Source organism: Medicago sativa, chromosome 3, assembly GCF_051527215.1.
Source record: "Medicago sativa cultivar Bolivia chromosome 3, Bolivia_mono, whole genome shotgun sequence".
In the NCBI taxonomy this organism is placed as follows: Eukaryota; Viridiplantae; Streptophyta; class Magnoliopsida; order Fabales; family Fabaceae; genus Medicago; species Medicago sativa.
Window position 1 is genome coordinate 5,469,368 of NC_140751.1, and position 16,586 is coordinate 5,485,953.

Here is a 16,586-nt window from a genome sequence, read left to right on the forward strand (position 1 = left end):
TTATAACTAATTATTGTTCCAATCAATGATATTCTTTTCTTCTCTATTATATTATCTAGCCATTTGTTTCTCCGCCCATTTTTTGTTGCATTTGTGACACATTTGCTTCTTAAACTTTTTTTAATCATTTGTAACTCCGCCAACAAAGCTTAGGCGTCATCATATCCAATCTAGAAAGGAAAAAGTAAAAGGGAAAAGGAAAAATTAACTTTCCACATGTCTTGTATCTGTGTCATTTTGTGCCTATGATGTTAATTTATTACCTTTAATCCATAGAGAAAAATAGCATTAACGACATTATTGTAAGTCCACTGCGTTCGTTTGAAGAAATATTCATTGCCACTAAACCATGCTTTTGATGCTGAAATAGAATGAATTATTTTATTAGTTTGTTATTGGTTAATCTATACCTACTATAGGATACTAAATTTAGCAGTAATCTTCTTTTCTTTCAATTTAATTCTTCATTTAGATTATTTTATTTACAAATTTATATATATTTTTTACTCAATTAAACACCTATTTTTCTCAAATATCTATATTTCTATACTAATATTTAGAGGGGATACAATACAAGTTGTGGTGTAGTCATTTCTTCATCTAATTTTATCTTTCTTTTAAACTAGCGGACAAGTTTGTTCTGATGTGTGGGTTACATCAAGGAGACTCTCTATCATTTTCTCTATATTTGATAGCTGTTGGCTTCATTGTGAGTACTTTTGATTTTAGGGTTTCACATTTACAAGGGAAAAGATTTGTCCAACATTAGAGCGATAAAGATCAATCTTTTTTTGGCTCAAAGTGAATTTTCATAAAAGTCTTTTTATTGCCATATATAAAAGTGCAAGTTTCTTTGTTATAAGAAGTTGTAAATATGTGGAATTGGAGACAACCATGCTGGCAGACTACTTTCATGACAACATGCTAGTATTTATGGAATTGGCGAAACAAATCTATATGTGGAATTGGAGACAATCATGCTGGCAGACTACTTTCATGACAACATGCTAGTGTTTATGGAATTGGCGAAACAAATCTATTTTGAAATAGGATTTCAAAGACTAAGCAAAATCCAGCATTGGTAATTCAAAAGTTTACTAGAGAGATAGAAGACAATACAAAGTCCTCATCAAAAGAAAACTATATGCATCGGTTGGATGCGACCTCCGATTGGTTGAGTTAAGCTTAATTGTGATGGTGCTTGGAAGGGATCTGGCACTCTTGCAGGGTGTGGATGGCTTCTTTGGGACTCTGATGGCATATGAATCAAAGGCTACTTCAAGAAGATTAGAATGTGTGATGTTTTTCATGCTGAAATGTGGGGTATGTACCTAGGTTTAGACATGGCGTGGAGGGAGAACACCACTCATCTTATAGTGGAGAGTGACTAAAAGATCTTGATCGACATGATTCCTGAAAATTGCAATTTTAGTGGAACGACTCCTACTTTGGTCAAAATTTCTCAATAAATCCATCCTAATGGTTTGCACCATAGTATTTTGTGAAATTTTTCAATAAATTTTAAAACTAAAAAACGTTGTTGACAAATAAATTAAGGGCACGTTTGGATTAACTTATTTTATAGCTTATATAAAACAGCTTATGTAAATAAAACAGTTTATGAAGATACGGTTTTCGTTAGTAAGAGTTTATAAATTAAAATAAAAACTTATTTATTTACCTAAGCTATTTTTCATAAGCTCAAAATAAGCCTAAACCAAACGGGGCCTAGATATAATAAAAAAATCAAGTGTCTCTCCCCGCTTAAAAAGTGTTTCAAACTACTACATAGCTCAAATTAGAAAGAAACGCAACTTAACCAAAACACTCACTCTCCCTCTCGATTGTTGGTCTACATCTCCGATTCTAGAAACCCTAATCAAAAACCTAATACGCTCTCGATTCCTGGTCTATCTCGATATTTCTCTCACAAAACCCTAATTAGTGGTCTATCTCCGATATTTCACTAACAGAACCCTAATTAGAAACCTCGCGATTATGGCCAAGAAAAAAATGACCAAGGTTTACGTGAGTGCAAAGGGCGAAAAATCAGTTCCGGTGGATGTGTTTGGTTGTGACACTATTGACACGATCAAACAACTCATTTTTGAGAAACACAAAATTCCACTGTCTCATCAACAAGTGGTTTTCGTCATTGGTAAGAAAAATAATGATATGATGTGATGTGATGTAGTGTTGTTGTGTGTTTATGATGTGTTGTTATGATGTTGTGTTGTTGTGTGTTATGTGTTGTTGTGTTGTTTTTATGTTGTGTTGTGTTATGTTGTCTCCATGATGCTGTGTGTTATGTGTTGTTGTGTTGCAGTGTTGTTTTGATATTGTGTTGTGTTATGTTGTCTCCATGATGTTGTGTTGTTGTGTGTTATTGTGTTGTTTTGATGTTATGTTGTTTTGATGTTGTTTCCATGTGTCAATATGACGTTTTGAATGTTAAAAAAGCAATTTTCTTTTCTCTCTGATATTTCTCTCACAAAACCCGAATTAGAAACCTCGTGATTATGGCCAAGAAAAAAACGACCAAGGTTTACGTGAGTGCAAAGGGCAAAAAACCAGTTCCGGTGGATGTGCTTGGTTGTGACACTATTGACACGATCAAACATCACATTTTTTAGAAACACAAAATTCCACTGTCTCATCAACAAGTGGTTTTCGTCATTTGTAAGAAAAATAATGATATGATGTGATGTTGTGTTGTTGTATGTTTATGTTGTGTTGTGTGCTATTATGCTGTTATGATGTTGTGTTGTTGTGTGTTATGTGTTGTTGTGTTATTGTATTGTTTTGATGTTGTGTTGTGTTATGTTGTCTCTATGATGATGTGTTGTTGTGTGTTATGTTTTGTTGTGTTGTTTTGATGTTGTTTCCATGTGTCAATATGACGTTTTGAATGTCAAAAAAGCAATTTTCTTTTCTCTCCGATATTTCTCTCACAAAACCCGAATTAGAAACCTCGCGATTATGGCCAAGAAAAAAACGACCAAGGTTTATGTGAGTGCAAAGGGCAAAAAATCAGTTCCGGTGGATGTGCTTGGTTGTGACACTATCAAGCAGCGCATTTTTTGAGAAACACAAAATTCCACTGTCTCATCAACAAATGGTTTTCGTAATTGGTAAGAAAAATAATGATGTGATGTTGTGTTGTTGTGTGTTTATGCTGTGTTGTGTGCTGTTATGATATTGTGTTGTTGTGTTGTTTTGATGTTGTGTTGTGTTAGGTTGTCTCCATGATGTTGTGTTGTTGTGTGTTATGTGTTGTTGTTTTGCTTTGATGTTGTTGTGTGTTGTTGTGTTGTTTTGATGTTCTTTCCATGTGTCAATATAACATTTTCAATGTCAAAAAAGCAATTTTCTTTTCTTTCTGATATTTCTCTCACAAAACCCGAATTAGAAACCTCACGATTATGGCCAAGAAAAAAACGACCAAGGTTTACGTGAGTGCAAAGGGCAAAAAATCAGTTCCGGTGGATGTACTTGGTTGTGACACTATTGACACTATCAAGCAGCGCATTTTTTTAGAAACACCAAGTTTTCGTTATTGGTAAGAAAAATAATGATATGATGTGATGTTGTGTGTTGTTATGCTGTTATGATGTATTGTTGTTGTGTGTTATGTTTAGTTGTGTTTGTTATGTTGTTTTGATGTTGTGTTATGTTATGTTGTCTACAGATTCCAGACCTGATAAAGATAAGGATAAGGATAAACATGATAATATTGATGTTGGTCTCAATGATTGGTCGAGGAGGATAATGACAGCCAGGATTTATCAGATATCCCAAAATTGGTCGACGCCAAGCTTGATGGAACAGACGAATGGAAAAAGTGTACATTAATATTGACGGAAGGCGATTCTGGCAAAGCTATGGCGGTATTTTTACTCTTTTATGCAATTTTTGTGAATTTGATGTGATATGGTCAAATATTAGAGATAAGAAAAATATTATAATAACTCATGCTTTGATAGCGATTAGCAAGTAGCAACCATCTTGGTGCATATGGAGTGAAAGCCAAACACAAAAATAAGACAATGAGAAAAATGTATTAATGGACACAGGGCCTAGGATATTAAAAATTTATACTAGAAAAGGAAGTAGAGGACAAGTAGCAGCAAGGTGAGAGGAGGTTGGCGCATGTGAGGTGGTGGGAAGTTGGTTAGAGTAGAGAGATGGTGTTAGCAAACTACTAGGAGGTAATGATGAGCATGTTAAGCAACCGTTAATTATGTATTAGTTAATTCTGTATTGCTGATAAAATTAGGAGCAGTAGTCTATTCTCTCAGAATTATGTCTTCACTTTTTGTTCAAGATATCATTATTCCTAGCACAATTCTAAATATCTATAACAATGGGTCAATTCATTTTTTGCTGGATATGTAAAACACATGATAGAAGTAATATAACACAAACAACCTTGTGAGTACAAGCTTACTTGTGTTCTGATTCGTCTTGTATAAATGCATGAAGTGCTTCAACTGCTAGGGAGAATGTAGAACTAGCCTATGCCACACTCTGCAATTACCTCTCATATGCATGCAATGCATTCTTTTTAAATGAAGTAAAGTATAATTGATATAATGAAATCTTATTATTGAATAAGAATGAAAGTATCAAGTTACACCATAAGTTAGTAGTTAATGTGATATAGCAACTTAGCTTATAGCAACTGTACTATGAGATACTATGAGATCACATTTGATGACACTCTGTATATGTGTATATGTACTGCAATGCCTTGGCAAATGTTATTATAACCCCCGATTACGAATTCCAGAGGCTTATTTGTTTCCGATGAAGAACAACTAGTAGGCACTTAAATTCCAACCCAGGTTCAAACTAACGGATAATAAGTGAACCTTTTCAAAGATAAAAATTCAGTTTTCTATATATTTTATTTCATAAACTTGGTCAAGTTGATCCCTATATTTAACAATTACTATCAATTAGGTCCTGGGAACTTAACCACTTGCTATCAACTTGGTCATCATATTTAACCACTTATTAGTTCTTTCTTGACTCCTAGGACTAAAATGAGTAAAAATTTGACACAATAAAGTACCTTTTTGAAATATTCATAATCTTAGGGAACTATTTGAGAGTGCTTTACAAAGTCTATGACAAATTTGATGGTTTACTTTTTAGGTTTAATTGCTTCATTTTTTTCGACAAGTTGGGATTACTCTGGAAATAAAACTATCATTGCATTTACTGAACTATCTGATTCTTTTTTAAAATAAGATTGAACAAACACTCACTGGAAATGTCTATATGTTAGAGAGAAATGCTCCATATAGCGACCCTTAACAACTTGAAAAATGTTGAGTTTATTTGGGGGAATTTAAGTGTGTTTGGTTTGTAGTTGCAATATAAGCTTGAAAAATATGCTTGTACACTTACTTTAAAAGAGGAGAGTGATACTTGTTGACGTGATTGGGGGAGTTTCTGTTAATTACTGTATTTATTTGTAGCTTGTATTCCTGGATTCTGCATCAGATATAGTTAAAATTGTATGTATGTTAAATTATTGATTCTAGGGGGTTGTGGGGCAAAAACATTGAAACTGAAAGTATAGGTCATTATGTATTGGTGGGAACTTGGCAAATGTTATTATAACCGGAAGCAAAGAGGATACAACGATGCCGCATATAGGGCATATAGGTGTAACATCCCAAAAAAACCGTAAATATTAAAAAACACCGCAAACCACAGAAGTTAGTGGCTGTGAAATCCCCAAAAAATTGTCTTATTAACTTTTAGTTGACACATTTGATGACAATGCAATTATCCTCTTGTATTTGTACTGCAATGCTGCATTGTTTAAAAAATTTGTCTTATTAACTTGTAGTTCTACTCTTATTTGATGCAATTATCATCTCCTGTAATCTTATTTTGCATTGTTTTTTAATATCTTTTTTCATAGATGGCTGGACTGTCAGTACTTGATGAATCCAATAGAAACCTTTACGGAGTCTATCCTCTCTGCGGTAAGATAATTAACCCTGAATGCAAGAAATTTACAAAGGTATTGGAGAACAAAATCATTAAAAATATGTTGAGGATTTTGGGCTTAAAGCCTGAAAAGGAAGACAAGAATGAGAACGAGACAGATAGTTCTTTGACAGAGAGTTCTTCTTCCACCCAGAGTTCCGCTTTTAGCACTCTCCGTTATGGCCATATTATGATAATGGCGGATCAAGATAATGATGGTTCACACATTAAAGGTCTTTTGATCAATCTTATCCATCACATGTGGCCTTCTTTGTTGAGGGATTATCCAAACTTCTTATACCAATTCATCACTCCTATCATACGAGCTACGCTAAAAGTATGAATTTATGAATTTTTGTGTGTTTGTGTTTGGTTGTTCTTTGTTTCTCTGTTTCTTTGTGTACTTCGTTCATTTTATTTTTTATTTTTCTGTGTTTGGATGCTTGGATGCAGGCCTGTCCTCAAAGTTATTCTGAAGTGGTAGAAAGTTCTAAAGTGGCTGAACCTGCTGGACCTCTTTACTTTTACTCTTTAACCGAGTATGAAGATTGGAAAAAGGCATGCTAAGAATTTGAATTTATTTATGATGAAATATGTGTGTATGGTTTATGTTAAGTTTAGGATAAGTCAAGATGCATATATATATTTAATCTATTTATTGTTTTTTGGATGTTATGTTTTCTAGGGCTTGGGCACAAGTACAGAGATTGAAGCCAGAATATATTTTGACAAAATGGAATTCCATAAAAAGGCTTTTTTTTGGGGAAGTGATGAAGATAGGAGAGCCATTCTTATGACATTTAGTGATAAAGCTGCCCAGAAAAGGAGAGAGTGGATAATCAAAAGGAACAAGGTAACATTATTGAAAATTAAATGAGTATAATACTTCATCATAACAAAAAATGTTTAAATATGAAAAGTTTCATAGGACATAGGTTCAGACCTAGGTTACTTTAAAATAAACTTATATTCTCGTGTTTTATCTTGGCATTATCTTCGCAGGAGCTGGCGAAAGAAGAGCAGAATATGCAGATGCCCGTAAACCAAAGTTGCTCATACAGTGACTTCATAGACAATGAATATATACACTATGCCAACTCTACGCTGTTTAGGTCAATACCGTCCTTTATAAGTGGTTTCAGGGCAAAGGAAAAATAGTATTTTGCTCTTTCAAGAAGAATTTAAACCATGAAATGAAAGTGGCTGAGCAAACGTCTTACCACCATGGCGAGGTAAATCTAGGTAACACAACTGTGAAGATGGCTCAAGAATATGTTGGTGCCACCGCCGCCAACCTGACTTTGTTGAAGGGCGTTGGCCAATTTGGGACACGCAACATGGTATGATAAGGTGAGTTTCAAGGTTACCCTCAAAGAAGATCCGCCTGATGGGACTGATGATGATTTAAAGAAAAAGTTAGGATTGATAAGAACTGCTAACCATCTGTTTGGAATGGATGAACATAATAAACTTAAGGAGTTTGACAGTGTGCAAACCAGTAAGTAAAGTAACTTTAACTTCACCCCATCACTGCTTCTTTTAAAAATTTAAATTTGCAATATTATTGAATTGTATTGGTTTAAAATTGTGGCTTAAAGATATTGAAAAGTTGGAGAAATAATTGATGATATTTGAAATTGGAGAAATAAAACTATTGACACGATCAAACAACGCATTTTTGAGAAACACAAAATTCCACTTTCTCATCAACAAGTGGTTTTCGTCATTGGTAAGAAAAATAATGATATGATGTGATGTAGTGTTGTTGTGTGTTTATACTGTGCTGTTATGATGTTGTGTTGTTATGTGTTATGTGTTGTTGTGATGTTGTGTTGTGTTATGTTGTCTCCATGATGTTGTGTGATATGTGTTGTTGTGTTGTTTTGATGTTGTGTTGTGTTATGTTGTCTCCATGATGTTGTGTTGTTTTGATGTTGTGTTGTGTTATGTTGTCTCCATGACGTTGTGTGTTATATGTTGTTGTGTTGCTGTGTTGTTTTGATGTTGTGTTGTGTTGTGTTGTCTCCATGATGTTGTGTTGTTGTGTGTTATTGTGTTGTTTTGATGTTGTTTCCATGTGTCAATATGACGTTTTAAATGTTAAAAAAACAATTTTCTTTTCTCTCCGATATTTCTCTTACAAAACCCGAATTAGAAACCTCGTGATTATGGCCAAGAAAAAAACGACCAAAATTTATGTGAGTGCAAAGGGCAAAAAATCAGTTTCGGTGGATGTGCTTGGTTGTGACACTATTAACACGATCAAACATCGCACTTTTGAGAAACACAAAATTCCAATGTATCATCAACAAGTGGTTTTCGTCATTTGTAAGAAATATAATGATATGATGTGATGTTGTGTTGTTGTATGTTTATGTTGTGTTGTGTGCTATTATGATGTTGTGTTGTTGTGTGTTATGTGTTGTTGTGTTGTTGTATTGTTTTGATGTTGTGTTGTTTTATATTGTCTTCATGATGTTGTGTTGTTGTATGTTATGTGTTGTTGTGTTGTTGTATTGTTTTGATGTTGTGTTGTTTTGATGTTGTTTCCATGTGTCAATATGACGTTTTGAATGTCAAAAAAGCAATTTTCTTTTCTCTCCGATATTTCTCTCACAAAACCCGAATTAGAAACCTCACGATTATGGCCAAGGAAAAAACGACCAAGGTTTACATGAGTGCAAAGGGCAAAAAATCAGTTCCGATGGATGTACTTGGTTGTGACACTATCAAGCAGCACATTTTTTTAGAAACACCAGGTTCAAACTAACTGATAATAAGTGAACCTTTTCAAAGATAAAAATTCAGTTTTCTATATATTTTATTTCATAAACTTGGTCAAGTTGATCCCTATATTTAACAATTATTATCAATTAGGTCCTTAGAACTTAACCACTTGCTATCAACTTGGTTATCATATTTAACCACTTATTAGTTCTTTCTTGACAGTAGGAATCCCTCCGACAAAGATAATGTCATTGTGGGAGTTCCAGACAGTCAACACAACAACAAGCCAAACCAACAACAAACCTAAACTAACTCTTTAACTCGACCCCAAAGTCCATCCTAAATCCTAATCCTAATGGATTACACCTTACTATTTTATGAATGAATTTTTTTAAAAAATAATTTGTTAAAAAGAGTTGTTAACAAAATATAAATAAATTATTGATTAAATAAAAAATAATCAAGTGCCGCTAAAAAATGTTTGAAACAAATTCTGTAGTCTATAGCGATTCTACATTCTCAAATTAGAAAGAAACCCTAACTTTACCAACACTCTCTGTTTCTCTTACATTCTCCCGATTCTACATTGCTACTTCTATTCCTCTCTCACGAAACCTGCAAAACTTACTGAAATGGTGAAAACCAAGAAAATCGCAAAACCTACTGAAATGGCGAAAACCAAGAAAACCAAGGAGCAAGAGACTCAAACCAAAAAGGTGAAAAAGACCAACAATTGCGGTGGCAGTGAATGGGAATGATACCATAGATCAAGTTAAGAAACACATTTTCGAGGTTTACAAGATTCCATCTCCTGACCAACAGGTGGTTTTCGTTGGTAAGAAAAATGTTTTGACCTTGTTATTATGCTTAATTTTGATTTTGATTTGATTTGATTTGATTTGTGTTGTGTTGTGTTGTGTTGTGTTGTGCGTTGTTGTGTTGTTGTGTTGTGTTGTGTTGTTGTGTTGTTGTTGTTGTATGATACTAGAAGTTATAAAGGAAAATAAGCTTTGAATATAGAAGATAAGAAAGAAACATAGAAGATGAATTGATTCCATCTATTCGACACCAGTCTTAGTCACACACCTTCACTTATATAACCACTCTAATTTCTTAATGTGCACCTCTTTTACTCCCTTATGTCTACATGTCACCTTGTTATACAAACTTGCTGACTTGGATTCTTAAATTGATATTAGCTCTCTGTTGTGAACTTGGATTGTGTTGGTATCATCTTGGTTATGGTGACCGAAGTTGAGTCTGATTGCCATGTTGCATTCTCGAGTTAAGGCCAACATGAGTATAGCTGGTTCAAGCAGTGACGATAGAATGACTACTTGTTCAGGTGGTTTTAGAAGTTGTAACACCCTACTTCTGATAAGCGGTAAAACGCGCGAATATACAAATATATTCTAGAAATAGATGCTACGTCGCCCAAACGAAAATCAAACATGCATGTATAAATTATCAAGTTTCATAAACATAGCAGCGGAACATATATATAACATATGAATAACATCTCCACATCTATAGATAATAAATACATCTCTCAGATACAGTTAACATCTCAACTCCAAAATTACATAGTCAACACAAAAATCCATCATGCAAGTACAACCCTAGATCAGAGCACTAATCTAGACACTTGCACAAAAAGAGGAACTCCACTCCTCAGAAACATCAAGCATACAATCTAAGCATCCTGCACTCCATCTACCCGTCCATACGGAAAGGTAGGTGGTAAACCACTGAGGGTTAGCATTACATCATCATAATCCATATGAGATTTAATCAAGAACATTGGAAATGAAAGATATATTCAAGAACAATTCATACATATGTACACAAGTACTAACGACACTCATATCATTCAATATCATCATTCCAAGTTCGTACCAACAAGTATATCATACACGCATCACAATTTCAACCATGTCAATTAATAATTAACAAATTCAATCACCATGCACAACTCAAATGCATTTCAATTCATCAACAATGTATGCAATGGCTCTAGACTCATCTAGATGCATACGGTACCGTATCACCTCAAGGTCGTCACCTTCGATGCAACAAAAACATCGTAATCACCTCAATTGGATATAAAATCCACCACCATCAGTCATGAATGCATGAACATATGACTCGACTACAATGCATATGTTCACACACATAAATCACCTCAACATCACCAATACTTGTATATATGCAATCAACAACAATTCACCACCACTTAACATATATACAATCACCAACAACATTCATATTTCAAGCAACATATAGTTGTCACATATATATATACACCACCAATCATCTTCACATAAGGTATAACATCTATCCATAAAGGATTCATAAGCAATTGGCTCTCAAAACTCATTTTCAATCAAGTTCGTCTCTCAAAGTTACAACATTAAAAATAATTGAGCATTTAAGTTAAAACCAAGTAAACAAGCTCAATTGTCTATGCCATGTATTCTCACAAGTCACATATAAGTGCAGTAGAGGTTACATAAGCATTTCGTCGGCCAAATACGATGAATTCATGAAAATCACAAAGTTCGTCTCACTTTATCATTTTTCCAAAAGAATACCAATTTGAAAGCAAAACAAGTTAAACTCATTAGACCCCTTTAAACCAAGTTATTTCTTTCATAAAAACACCCTTAGATGATTAAGATAAAGACCCTACACTTAGGAATAAATTTGGAAGCAATTTGGTTGAAGAAAAATGCATTTAAAAAGTTTCTGGTCAGGCAAAATCGTAGCCCGATTTCTACCCATCGTAGTCTGATTTTTTTTCGTGTCGAAACACTCCAAAACCTGGTCAAAATCGTAGTCCGGTACCAAAAATCGGAGTACGATGGCTGCCTGACAGACAACATCAGATTTTCCAATTTTCACGTTTTCGCGCGTAAAATCCAAACCGTTAACCCGTTTTCGATGCCGTTTTCGCCTACGCGCTCCTGACACTTAGCTCTATCATAATCTTCAGAAAAATTCAAGTTTCAACCATCCCAAAATCATTTTCCAAGACCTCACATCAACGCTCATTTTTCAAACGGTTAACACTCGAATTTTGACACGAAAATCCTGTTTTCTCCCAAACGACTCGACTAACATAATCACAACATGAAAACAGAAATTCTAATAATTCTAACTCACCCAACAACACCAAAAACTCAGCCAACAACTTCATATATCAAAAGTTAATTTTGGTCCTTCACATGAACAACTCAACAAAATTCACCAATTCACCAAAACTCTCACAACTTTCAACAACAACAATAAGTCTCATCATAATTCACAAATTCATGATACCCAATGCATCAATTCATCAACAACACATCTAAAAACAATAACAACAACATCTAATCATGTAATCATCCATAATTTAACAACCACAACTCCATTCTTCATTAATTTCACACAAAAACATATCATATTCATATATACTCATTTTGACATACAAATTCAACAACAACACAATTATCATACAAATCATGTTCTCAAACATAACAACAACAATCATGCACGAATTTACACCAATTAAAATCAATTCATCAATTTCTTAAAAATGGGTAAAAGGGAAAAGTTATGAAATTACGAGTGAAGCCTAACCCTCTTACCTCTAGCACCAAGAATCTCTAACCCAAGCTTCAATTTAGCTCCTAGATGATGAATTCCTCTTTTAGCTCTAGCCTCCAACCCCTTTCTCTTGTTCTTCTTCTTGAACCCTTATCTTCTCTCTATCTCTATCTTAATTGTGAAAATGAAATGAAAATGTTGGTAAAGCCCCAATTTCACTACCAACTAGTGTTTATATAGGCTCTACTCAATTGGGCTCAACTCACAATGTCTTAATGGGCCTAACTCATTTCTTTTCTAACCCAAAACGTTACTACTCACTTAACGGTAAAATATAACACTAACGGTCACTTAACGGTAAACTAAATAATTACTCCACTCTCCAACACTTAGTAAAATAATAACTCTCACTAAGCACTAAAAATAACCTTCAGCAAAAATTACAAAATTACCCCTGCTCTCAAAATGACCAAAATGCCCCTAAGTCCAAAATGACTAAAATACCCTTCTAACACTGAATTCTGCGAATCCCAACCAGAAATACACACGGAGGAAAATAATCACACAAGAGCACATATAACACAATTAAGAATAATAAAAATAAATCTAAAAATTGGGTTGTTACAGAAGTTGTACAATTAGCATCGTTGAGATGACAACACGACAAACTCTGTCAGGTGGTGCCGGCGACGGTGGAGGATAGACAACGACCACACAAGTCCCATATGGTGGTTTAGGTAGTGGTCGATCAACATGTAAAGAAAATTGTGCATACTCGTATCAATTAGATGAGTGATTATACAAAAGGTTCCCAAAATCATAATAGCACCACGCGAACAAAATTGATCAGGAGGGACAAATCTAGAATCATGGCGAATTCTAGCGATATCAACCTCTTGATTTCCCTCTAGACAACCATCAATGACATATCTCAGCGTTCTGGTTGCGCTCCCACTGAGTCCGGAGGGCATGAGTGGTAAAAAAACATCGATAAGGTGGCTTAGGAGGCGGTGCAGTATCTGTCATTGTGTCACGGGTCCAATCTGGTGGTTGCAGCAACCTTGACTTCGTTGGGACATTTAGCATGAGTTCATCAAGCTTTTCCATATCGTTTCAGACCAAGTTGGATTTGTGGTAACTCGTCTCATTGGAAAGGATGTTGCCTTCTGTGGTTCCAACAAAGTTCTCTTCGCTATTTTGGGAGAAGGCAACAGCGTTGTTGTTGCAGAAGGTAAGTAACAACGCAAATCCCGGTGGTTGAGGTGGCAGTGGAGGCCTGCTGCATTCTCGTGCAGCTGCGAACTCTGCAAATGTCTTCTGAAAATCGTAATCTGGTGTTGAGATGTTGCGAGAAAGTGATATCGGCGTCTCTGTCGTTGGATCGACTGCGTCTTGTTTCAGAAGAGACACATGAATTAAGCTGGTAGTGTCAATACTCTTCTTTATATCAGTGTGACAAGAATATCTATTGTTCCTCCATTGAATTCATTTGAAGGAGGAACTATTGAATTCTTCACATGGACGATTCATCGGTGATTGAATGTTCCTCAATTTGTTCAACCGAAGAATATCGTCCCAAGTCGGAAGCGCATGTACCTCCTCTTGCAACAGCTTGAGAATTCTTTCACATGACTCGGTTGATTCAGCCTTGGAGAGCTGAGATGTGTATGGTTGTGTGGGAGGTTGTGGAATTGAGTTCTCAACACCATGGGAAGAGCTTCATTTTTGCTTCCATTCGATCTATGATTGTGTAACCTGGTCTGTTTAAATAAGCAAGTTGTGCCCATCGAGCGTTATGCTCTTTGCATCCATCAATTTGCTCATGTTGAAACCCATTCATCATGCTTTGCCATGGCGACAATGAAAGCTTACTTCATGCTGAAACTCAATTATTTCTACCTAACTCAATGAAAGCTTTGCCATGTTCTTGTGTAGTAGAAGTTGATCTATTCAAAGCTTATTTTCCTATTCTTTTAGTACGTTTTATCGTGGGGGGAGGGGGGACAAAGAAATAATTGAGTTAGGTAGAAAATTTGTAAATTAGATTAAGTTATAGCAGTTATAGCATGAGATTTTGTTTGTTCACCAACTATTTTCTCTCTTGTAATTAGATGGCAGGACTATCCGCCCTTGATGAATACAGCCAAAATCACTATGGTGTCTTTCCCCTCTGCGGGAAGATAATCAACCCGGTTTCGAAGAAGGCCATCAAAGTATGGAAAAATAAAATTGTAAAAGATCTTACTACAATTTTAGGCTTAAAGCTTGAAAAGGAAGACAAAAAGAAGCCGGGTACTTTGACTGCGTTTAGTTCTCTCCGTTACGGCCATATTATGATTATGGCTGATCAGGACCATGATGGTTCACACATCAAAGGTCTACTGATCAACCTAATATACAAAGTGTGGCCATCACTATTAAAGGAGCCAGATTTTTTATGTCTATTCATAACTCCCACAGTAAAAGTGACGCCGAAAGACAAAGACAAGGTTAGTATTATTTCTTGAGATTATACAAATTGCTTTTACTATCTCCTTAATAAAAATGTGTTTATGTGTTTGGTTGTTGGTTATTTACTGGTGTAGTAAGCTTAGGAAATGAACATCCTGGAATGATTTTCTTTATACTTTAGCTATGTTATCTCTAAATAGCTTATTACTTATATATTGAGTTGTTTACCAGGCCTCTTCTCAAGATTCAAGTTCTTCTACTTCTGCCTCTTCTCAAAGTTTAGAAGAAAAATACTTCTACTCCTTAGAGTTGTTGCATTCCTCTTAAAGTTGTTGGATGTTACATTGTTGCAAAATTTACACAAATGTCTCCTGATATGGTCGTTCTAGTGAACCAACATTTGTAATATCTTATACAACTATTGAGTGGAGGTTTACCTGTCTCTTTGCACCGTCCTTCGCTCTTTTTATGTCATATATATAACCAACGACATAAAGACATAATTTATTCATATGTTTGAGATGACATTAAGAAACATTAAACAATAAATATTGACAGGTTCCTTGAAGTATCAAAATAGTTTTTCTTTTTTGAAATCAAAATATGTGGAAGTTTGATATGAAAGCTTTGTATCTCTTTTACAGCTCTTCCTCCAAAGTTGAATTTCTTAGAAATTACTGGAAATTAGGGCGAGGGTGGAATATTAACCGCTGCATATGAATATGTTGGAAGTCATGAAGAAAAAAGTTGATACAGTTATATTTATGAGGTATGCAATCACATCAAATTTTCGCAAAATATGTTTAATTTATTTTATAAATGTTATGCGAGCCTAATCTCTACCATGTGTCTATTGATTGGTGGGTAAATTAAATATTCATATATTTCCACTCATCAAGAGACGTGGTAATATATGAAAATATTTATATAAAGTAATAGTTGTTAATAAGTTACATTCTACTATAAAGTAATTTGGTCAAGTATTTGTCATAAATAAATATATAAATAAACACATTACAATTATATGTCACTGATAAATATAAGAAAATAATATGGAACAAATATTTATCAATGTTAAAAACACTCGTCATGTATTTGTAATAATAATAACTATAAAAACAAAGAACATGTATTTCTCACTTATAAATGCAACATAACACATATACAAATAATACGGGACAAATATATATTAGTGATAAATATAAAATAAAACACTAGAAAAATACTTTTTAGTGGTAAACATGAAATAAAACACTGGGTTGACAATTTGAAACAATTTTACGCACACAACCAATGAAAACATTAGAATTTTCACCATCAATATTTGCATTGGGGGGTGCGGCTGTTCTGAGACTGCAGCTCATCTCATTCTTCAATGTAACGTCTTCGGTTCAGTGTGGCACTATGTTTATCGGTGGGTAGGCATTTCTTTTATTGCTCCAGCTACAATAGGCAACCACTTTCAGCAATTTGGTCAGTTGGCAGGTTTGTTGAGGTCTACTCATTCTTTTATGACATTAATCTGGCATGCTTGTGTTTGGGTTATATGGAAGGAAAGAAATAACAGGATTTTTCAGCAAAAGTTATTGACTTCGGATCGTTTAGCAGAAATGGTCAAGATTATGTCTTTTAATTGGCTTAAGGCAAATATGCCCAGCTTTGCCTTCAGTTATAATGACTGGGGACAACATCCTTTATTATGCATGGGTGTGTTGGTGTAGCTTTTTGTCTATGTTCTTCTGTTATTCGTTTTATCTTTTGAAGTAAGACTGTAACTAAACTCTGTTTATGTTGGGTGTTCTCTTTTGCACATCTTGTGC

The 16,586-nt window shown here is 34.6% G+C and overlaps 1 protein-coding gene across 1 annotated transcript in view; it reads right to left on the bottom strand.

Moving 5' to 3' along the window:
- LOC146935151 (putative cellulose synthase A catalytic subunit 6 [UDP-forming]) overlaps positions 1 to 16,586 on the bottom strand; it is a 49,988-nt gene that overhangs the window by 8,981 nt on the left and 24,421 nt on the right. The window lies entirely within an intron of this gene.